This window comes from Capsicum annuum, chromosome 8, assembly GCF_002878395.1.
Source record: "Capsicum annuum cultivar UCD-10X-F1 chromosome 8, UCD10Xv1.1, whole genome shotgun sequence".
In the NCBI taxonomy this organism is placed as follows: Eukaryota; Viridiplantae; Streptophyta; class Magnoliopsida; order Solanales; family Solanaceae; genus Capsicum; species Capsicum annuum.
Window position 1 is genome coordinate 150,466,371 of NC_061118.1, and position 10,098 is coordinate 150,476,468.

Sequence of the window (10,098 nt, forward strand, 5' to 3'; positions counted from 1 at the left end):
ATGTCACGCTTTTCAAGATGATTTCAAACATTTCACATCATATGAGAATTTAAAACGAGATCATATAAAAAGAGGGATTTCATATAATTCATCCTCTCAAGTTAACATCTTTTCGGAATACATGCATATACATATATCAAACCACTTTGAGAATAGGCCTAAAGACCAAATGAATATCATAAAACGTTTAAAACTGGATTATATTCATAATTTCAAAACTCCCATTTTTAAAACATGAATTTTTAAGCCCATGAGATTTTTGAGATAACCCCACGTACTTCTATATGCGAAGATAATATCTGCTTCTTGAAGCCTACGTTTTGGGAATTCCAAATATGCAATTAGTTTCAAAAACTCACGGTTGAATCTTGAGTTGCTTGGTTTTTTATTTTAAAATCCTAAGGAGAGTTCTTGAGCAATTTTGATGAATGAAGGTGTATTTTTGGGTATTTTGGGAACTGAATTTTGTTTTTATGGCTAAATAAGGGTGGGAAAAGGACCATTTTGCCCCAAAAATGGAGTGTTTAAGTCACTTGAGTAATAATATATGCGGTGCAAACATTATCGCATAATATAGGTTGTGCGGCGCACTCTTTATTGCACACATTAGGTTGTGTGTCGCACACCTTATGGCATAAGTTAGGGTGTGCATCGCACACCTTATGCCATAGGTTAGGGTGTGCGTCACACACCTTATGTTGCACGACACACTCAACTTTGCAAAGACATAACTTCTTCCTTGGGTGTCAGAATTTTGCAAAGTTGGTATCGTTGGAAAGATAATTCGAATACGTTTCATTTGATATATAAAGGACACTCTAATTCAATATATACAAAGAGTAATGGTCAATTGAAATTGACCTAAGTTTCAACGCTCACTAAAATTCGAACAATAGGAAAACTTTCAACTTGTCCTTGAGCTTGGGGACCTCTATGATCTCAATTCATGCTCAAATAGGTTTCCACACTACATAATTTATTAACACACTAAAATTGCATTGGATTTATGGCTTTTGGAACCTTTACGTAAAGAAAATGACGATTTTCGTTCTCGTCCAAAATGCGGGGTGTTACAAAATTTGTTAGAAAATGGAAAATACAACCATATGGAGTACATTTTAGCTGCACCGTACTCTAAATACACTAAACTGAACTTTAAAAGTACTAATGCATTTCTTACCTGTTGGTGTGTAGCATTCAAAAGTTTTATTGTCTTTGGTAGGAAGATAGCCACAACGACGGTTTCAAGAATGAAGATTAAACTAAAAAGAAGCCATGCTTGCTCTAGAGTTCCTGCTATATGATACGACATTACTCTACAACGTTGAACCCACTTTCCTAATCCTTGGAGTCTAAGTTCTTCCGAGAATGAAATATGATTAGGTAACACATCCTCAACATCATTTGAATCAGTGACAGGAGGGTTACTGTCGTGATGTTCTCGATCAGCGTCCAAACTATTTCTCTACAACAAGGCTAGAATCATTGGGTCCAATCCATTCTCCTTCAGCACCACTGCAAAATTAGGATCAAGCCCTTCATCTTGCAATAAATTAGCTAATTCAAGATCAGTGTGTCTTCCTTTCCGCTTTAACATAGATGTAATCCTGGGATCACTCAACTTTTTTTGAAATGCAAGTGCCAAATTCAAGTCCAGTATCTGTTGGTTTGAAGAAGTGGATGTACTAGAATCACCGCCTTGGCTTTCAAGGCCACTGCTAGAACAAACAACCAATGAACTATTATGCTTTAAATTTCTGTCAACATATGATGATCCTACTTAGGCTCTTGAACAACTGAACGACAGAACTACTACGTAGAGCTAGACTTGGTCTTCCACTATCTCTACTCTTATCACTATTAATCCCCTCAATGTTATTCAAGGTACTGCCATCACCAGTGCAAGGCACAGTTGCATTACCAAGATGACCAGCATCAGCACTACTACTGCGTTTGACACTTGAGCCACACCCCTCAAAAGAGCTTGCGGACCTATTTTGGTCTTTTCTGCGGAAACTTCTCTAAGGCAGATAATTGTGCTCTTCAAGGCATCTCATCTAGCTGCTAATGGGTCTGTAACTAATAAATGCCGTGAAACAGTAACACCCAACAGAACAGATGCTACAACTGCATAACTAATATAATGTCCAGAGTACCTGAAACAAAATTGTTGCAGTAAAAGATTAGAAGATATTTTTTTGATAACAAAAGATTAGAAGTTTCTATTCACCAAATAATATTAAAAGGGATACATATGACACAAGTATAAGAAGACTTGATTATGGAAGAAAATGAATTAGCATGGGTTAACAATAAACCAGTAATGAACTCCAAAACAGACCAGGAACCCCCGAGATGTACCGGCAACAAAAAGTACAACAACTCAACTTTTCAGAAGCTAAAAACCATACAAGCAAGATCCCAAGTTCCAATTTGATTGGATGAAAAGGTAGTGAATTCATTACTTTCCACAAAGAAATAAGAAATTATTTCACAATACGAGTTAGAAAAGGAGACAGATATATGTAGGAAATGAACTACCAAGGATTATCATGGCAGCTGATGTTGTTGCCCCAAGCTAGTTTGATTCCTTTGCTGTCAGACCATACAGGATAGAATACACAAGAAGTACTACAAGTGAACCAACATATAGAATTCCAAGATGCAGAGCCCTGCAGAGCCCAAGTTCAAAGTGAAGAAGAGTAAATTATAGAGTTCAGAGAAAATGTTGAAAAGATAGTGCAGAAAATATGATGAGCAGTATAAATGAGAACCCACTGAACACATAATATAACAAGGTGACTTTCTAATCTAAAGCAGCATTTAAATTAATTTGCTTAGAAGTGGGATTTTAAGATCTACTATTTTTACTGGACTACTGGAGAGTGTGTTTTGTTCTCTCAGAGTTAGTATTCCTTTTATTCAAATTGATTTGAGTTACACCCATTGTTTAGCGTTCTTTGGCTCTTAATTTTAAAAGTCTGTTAGTTGAGAACATTTTGGCCTATCTTCCATATCTTATAACAAAAATTATGTTCCATCCAAAAAAAGAGTTGTCATATTCGTCATCCATGTCCTTTATATAGAACTCTTCCTATCTTTGTTCAAATCCCTAGCCAACAAGAATGATGTCCCCCTTCAAAAAGTATTATGTCTTACTCTGTCTTTCTATTGCCTATAAACAGTCTAGCACATCAATGATGTCTTCTGTTAGAGCTAATCATCATGTTTACACCAAAAATAAAGAAGTGCTAAACTATTCTTGTTGATCTTCTGGACATCCTCAAAACAACCCTTGTTTCTTTCTGTCCAAACTGTCCACCATACATATGTTAAACAATTTTCCATCTCTCCTCCTTTATTACATTTACATCCCCATTCCAGCTGCTTAGTACTTTTTTAATGCTCCCAGGTTCTACCCACCTGATCCTCTTCAGGTTGAAAACATTCTTTACAGCTGCTCTGTCTATTTCCAATGTAAGAAAAGATGGTTGATTGTGTAAAGAAAGGATCTTGGGCCTAACTCAACCCCAAAAGCTAGCACATGAGGGGTGGATTGCTCAAGTCCATATAAGAAGACCGACAGTTCACTCCCCAATAATGTGGGACTTTCACCCACTCTAACACCTTCACGCCCAGGCCTAACAAGAGCATGGTCTGGGAACTCAAATGTGGATGGACCTGCTATTTGAGAAGGAATATCAACTGTTGTTTGTATGCAAGAGAGAACAGATGAGCTGTTGTTATTGAATGCATTGGGTCTATCAGCACGTACAGGTTCATGCATTATGCCATTAGGTTTTGCAGCAGTTCCAACATTTTCAGCAGCACTACAAGTCAAATTTTGATGCACTGCAGTAAGGAAAGAAAACTTAAACATTAACTTGAGACAACAACACAAGCTTCTCAAATGTAGGTTCTAGCAAGAACAAAGATAACAAGCAAATAGAAGGCAATGAATATAAGGATAAGTCTAGACGGGCTTAGGGACAGGCTCCAAAATGAACACAATGCTCATCATTCTTGTGCAGATAAGATCAGACAACTTATTGTTTTGATGTTAAGAGTTTCTTGTAGAGGGTGCTGAATCCATTTTGCAACTTTGGAGGCCTTGTAAAGCATAGAGAGGCTCATTTTTTTAAAGAAAATATTACCCACATAGTATATATGCTATCATTTTCAAAAAAATATGGTGCTTGCTGGTTTTACCAATATCATGTATGGTTGTACCTTCCAATGCAACCTCCTGGCAAAAAAAACTAACCACTAATAGGCATCTTTCAGCATAGAAGATTCTAAGATTGTCTTACTAGGAATTAGGTAAGTACAAGTTCTTGAAGGGAAATTGTTTGCATCATTGAAGATCAGAAAGTCAGCGGGGCATGCCATGGAGGTTGGGGATCATCCCAGTGTGGTTCGTTTAAGTTTTTGTGGTAATTTGGGTATACAGGAGATTAGACATGTTAAAGAAAAAATGACAGGTTTAATATCTGGAAAGACATCAAAAACTCTCCTTGATATATAAATGATGGATCCCAAATAACTTCAGAAGTTACACACAAAAGTAAAATGGTACAGAAACCAATTCCACCTTTATAATAACTATGTCTGCTTGATGTAAGCATAAACATTATCAGGAAAGTCATCAAAGACTCTCATTGACATATAAATAATGGATCCCAAATAACTTCAGAAGTTACACGCAAAAGAAAAATGGTACAAAAACCAATTCCACCTTCATAATAATTGTGCCTGCTTGATGTAAGCATAAACATAAAGAACATACTGACATACTAAAAGATTATCAAAATGTTCTACAATGTAGTGCATAGTTTTTTTCGTTTTTTGAAATTGAACGCAGTATATAGTTTAAAAATGTACAAACAACATTTAATGTGGCAGGTGAAACATCAAGTACTAGAAGGAAAATTTAAAACATGGTAGAGGCAAATGAAAGAGGGTATCGAAAGAATGATCAGAGGGCAGGGTGGAACTCCCTCATAGCAAGTCAAATGAAGTTTAAAACTATATAAAGAAGATGAAACTAGAGGCTTCTGTATGTGTCTCACATACTTGGTATAAACCATGTGTGAATAAGCACAACAGAATCAAATGTACTGAGACAAAACAGGAATTTGATTGTAGATCAAATAGAAGAGTCTGCTAACCGACTAGATTTAAAAGCAGCTCTGGTCCATGCACCATTTTGAGGTAAAGTTATATGGTTAAAAATTTGGACGTTACTTAATATATGCACAAACTGAACATGAAGTGCCCAGTTAGACAAGTACTTTTTTGTAGCTACCCAGTGACAACCAACTCAGTAAGGTTAATGACCTTTCCCTTGCATGGAATGAAAGTGTGGATGACCCGACATCAAATATACGATTGTTATTATACACACAATCTCCATACAACAGCAACAACATACCCGATGTATATTCGGGCAGAATATATGCAAACCATACCTCTATCTCAGAGACGAGAAGAAAATGGTAGAACCAATCCTCAATAAATAATTCATAAGACAAAAAACAGCCAACACTTACAAAACCAAATGAAGAAAAAAAGTTCATTGTCTTGATCACCGGCAAGTAAAAGAAATGTTTACAATTGGAGATTCAAAAAGGTTACAAAAGAAAGAAGCAAACTATCTATTTAACAAGTATCAAAGCGGGGAAAGAATAAGAGTAAAACCAGTAAGTATACTAGAAGTATGAACACTATAGTCAATGAACAAAATATGAATTGTAGTTTGGCCATTTAGCATCCATCACTCCAACAGAGAATCAGGACTTGCAAGAAGGTTGAAAGGTTTGCCTATCGAGTCTTTCAAGATTGTGATTTGACCTGTTTCATAAGAAAGTCTTCATCGAGAGTATCTACCTTCCTTTTCAACATGTTAATCTCATAATTCAACAACATGTTCATCTCACTGTAGCTCTTAACTTCCTCCCACATGAAATCCCTCTCTTGAAACACTTTTGGTAGTATTGCCTTCACAATGCCAAGTTCCTTCATGCATTCTTCCAAATCATTAGTGAGCTGGTTGATATTTCCGTCCTTTTTTAGCACCTGCTAGAATCAACCGTAAACCATGAAAAACAAGAAAGACACAAAGATCACCAATAATATTTCATCAGAAATTTAAAATAAACTCATAGCCTAAAAGTTCAACCAAATCATGAATCCTTTTTAACTGTTAAAATTCACAATAGATAACTCGTGACCTTGTCCAAGAATTAAGTCAGATGAACGAGCAAACTTACCGAAACCCCTTCGGGTAACTTTACCATATCAAAGCACAATCAGATCAATGGGTTTGAGGATATCACAAAGTTTATCATGTTCTTGGTTGGTTCAAGTGATTACACATTAAGGCGATCAGACATTTCACAGAAGACTACCACATGTCAGCAACTCATATATACAAGTTCATAAAGAAAACCATGAACTTCAGATGGAACAAAGATGAACCTAAAATCAAGTAGAAGTAGAAAGCTAATGCAGAGAGAGTAACATGCGAACAGGCTATCATATATAAAGACGAGGTATCCAAAGTTGAAAAATAAAAACTATTCCGTTGCAACGAGATCTTAACATTGCCTACTTACCTAAAGCTCGAGATATTTCAACTTGGGTGTGGCATAAAAAAGAGAGTCCAATTAATTTTGTACTTCACATTTGAGAATGTTGTTACCTCTAACTGTTGTGGTTAGATCAGGCTGAAGTTGCTTTATGTCCATCTCCTCGGAATAGAGCTTCTCCCTTAACACAGTTTTCAGCAAAGTCTTTGATTTAAGCTCTTTAACCTTTTCGTGGTAGTTTTCCCGGACATAATCTCTATTGTCTTGAGCTACTCGATATTCCGCTTGTAACTGAGTGAGCTTCTGCCTTAGATTTTGATTCTTCTCTGACACTTGCTCTATTCTCTTAAATAAATCTTCAAGGTGTTTCTCCGAAAATGACATCTTGATTCTATTATCTACTTTCTTCTCATTAAATGAAGAGACTTCCCTTTGTAGAGAGACATTCTGCTCTACAAGCTCCCTCACCCTTTCACGGAGTCTATGCTGTTCAATTTGGTATTTCTCAAGTTTTAGAGACCAATCGCTGGATCTTCTATCCAACTCCTTTTCCAGTACTAATTGTAACTCATTCTTTTCTGTCTCCAATCTTCGTGTCCGTGAATCTAGTTCTGCCTGTAATATGCTGGCTTCTTCCTTAGCAGAAGCCGTTTTAGCAACTTGATTCTATAGCACGCTTGAAACTTCAGAAGCCATTTGTACCTTCTCCTTTATCAATCTTCTAATAGTCCAAATCAATACTGGAGCGCTAAGGTCTCTGCCGTGAAGAAACATTTGTCATTACTTTGGACAAGCAAACGCAAATTAAAACATCAGTTTAAGTGTGAAAAAGGAAGCTACAGCAAAATAATATGCATACCGGCTTGAATCACGACCAGATTTCTTAGGATGAACTTTCTTACTGTGACCATGGGGAGATTTGCTCAGATCCGTGAAATTCTTTTTGCCTGACCCACTGTCATAGAAGGATCCAGATGACAATGAAACACTCCTCTAAGAAGAAACTTCCTTAGACTTTAATGGTGGTGGAGAGGTCTTGTTTGCATCATTAGTTGATGATCGAGAAAAGAAGAAGTTGTTCTTCATCATCTCTATGTATGGAGACTGTACATGAATCAAACTAGTGTCCATGAGATTTCAAAGGACAAAGCAAAACACTCATAAACAACCACTCACAAATCATTATCCATTCATGAAAATACTGCAAGCTAACTAAATACCTATGAGACAAAGAAAAACATCTCTCTTTCTACATGCTTCTTCTTCAACAACAACATATGTAACACCTACCTTGGCAAGTAGAAAATTTGTTTCCCATAAATCCTCGGCAAGGAAAGAAAACACACGAGGATATTAACAACAGTAGCAAGTAAGAAAACAAAGGTATACGATACAACAAGTAGAAAAGAAAAATATATACTAATACTACTGCCAGAAGAGACATAACACGAAACTATTTACTACTAGTCTTCTACTAAAAATTAATAAAATACCCCACAAACAAATAGCATGAGAACAATTCAAAGAACTTATCAAATCCTTCTGATAAAACAAATAATCATTCTAAATAATAAAAAAAAAAAAGAGAAATTACTGAATCAAAGAGTTGAAAGAGTAAGAGCCGGCAAAAGGTTGTCAGAATCTGTAGGATTCTTGTCATTTTTTCTTTAAATGTAAAAATAGCAAAAGACTAGAATGGAGAAAACTTTTTTTTCTGTGTCTTTCATTCATCATCGTACAATGCATATATACAACTAACAAGGATCTGTAAATTGCAAGTAAATATTTACAAGGATCTGTATATGGCAAGTGAATATTTACAAGGATCCAGAAATATAGCAAGTGAATATTTACATACTCATAATGAAAAACTTGAGAAATACCCATGAGAGAGAGAGAAGAAAAGTGTAACAAATATTTTGTGTTATTCAATGGCTATAAATAGCCATATGAGGTCAAATTTTCCATATAATTGAAATAAAATATAAACTATAAATTAACTTTTTAAAATTAGCACACAAATTAACCTAAATTATGAAATTTAAGATATTTATTTTTTCAAAATTTAACTTTTCCATATAAACATCACTGAATTGATATAAACAATATTTTGAAATGTGATAAATTAATTAAATAACCCAAAAATATTGTAATATTGTATTTATTTTATCTCTAGATCTTTTTTTAAAACATAAGAAATACTAAAATCATACAATAATCTCCTTTCTTTTTATAGTCTAAACTTACCATTTAAAAATTGTTTCATTTGAATTAATAAGATCATAGTAGATTGTACAAAATCAGTTAATATATGAAATATATTTCCATTAAAGAAATAAAGTATGATATAATTGTAATAAGACTACACAATCAAATAATTAATTTCACTTAATTAGATTAAATTTTATGATCATAATATATAGACTAAAGTTCCTTAAATTTAATGCTGTAAATTTAAAAATATATTTTTGGCTAAAGTAGTAGTCAACGTTTGTTGTTTTTTTTAATCAATATGTGTATATCAATTACGGAACTTTGCATATATTCTTTATTACAATAATGGTCAATATTAACTGATTTTTACCACAATTTAATCTAATTAGTTTGATAACAATACAATTATTATTAATATTATATATTTGCTAACCATAAATTTGTCCTAATTTTATAGCTTGATTATATTTAATTAATCTACAATTACATAAAGGATTCAAATATGGAAACAATTGATATTAATTACCTTTATAATTTCAAAAATTTAATCCCATGAATTTCTCATATTCTTATAGTTTGATTATATCAAATTGATATTAATTACCTTTATAATTTTGGGAATAATTTTTAACAGGTAACGATTATTTTTTTCCTAATTGCTGATTTATTTCTCAAAAATTTCTTATAAATTTATAATTTGATTATAGTTAATTGATTATTTAATTATCTTTATAATTTGCTAAAAACTCAAATTAGGTAACAATTATTTTTTTCTCAATTACAGATTTTCTTAAATTTAATCTTTTATTGTTTTACTAAAATAGTTCAAATTTAATTATTTTGAGGCATGACATCTTTTTGTCTATAAATCTTTTTTAATACGTAAGAAATGCTAAAGTCATACAATAATTTCCTTTATTTTTATAATTCAAACTTACCATTTAAAAATAATTTTATTTGAATTAATAAGATCATAGTAGATTGCACAAACTCAATCAATTAATTATATGTATTTTTATTAAATAAATGATGTACGAAATTGTTGTAATAAAACTATACAATCAACTAATTAATTTTAATTAATTAGAATCAATTTTATGATCATAATATATAGACTCAAGTTCTTTAAATTTAATGTTGTAAATTTTAAAATATATTTATGGCTAAAGTAGAAGTCAGTGTTCGTTGTTTTTGTAACCAATATATGTATATCAATTACAAAACTTTGCATATATTTTTTATTAAAATAATTGTCAATATTAACTAATTTCTAACTCAATTTAATCTAATTAATTTG

At 33.2% G+C, this 10,098-nt stretch overlaps 1 pseudogene; it reads right to left on the reverse strand.

Annotated features, from left to right (window-relative positions):
* Positions 1-10,098, reverse strand: part of LOC107879294 — a 71,368-nt pseudogene that overhangs the window by 30,489 nt on the left and 30,781 nt on the right.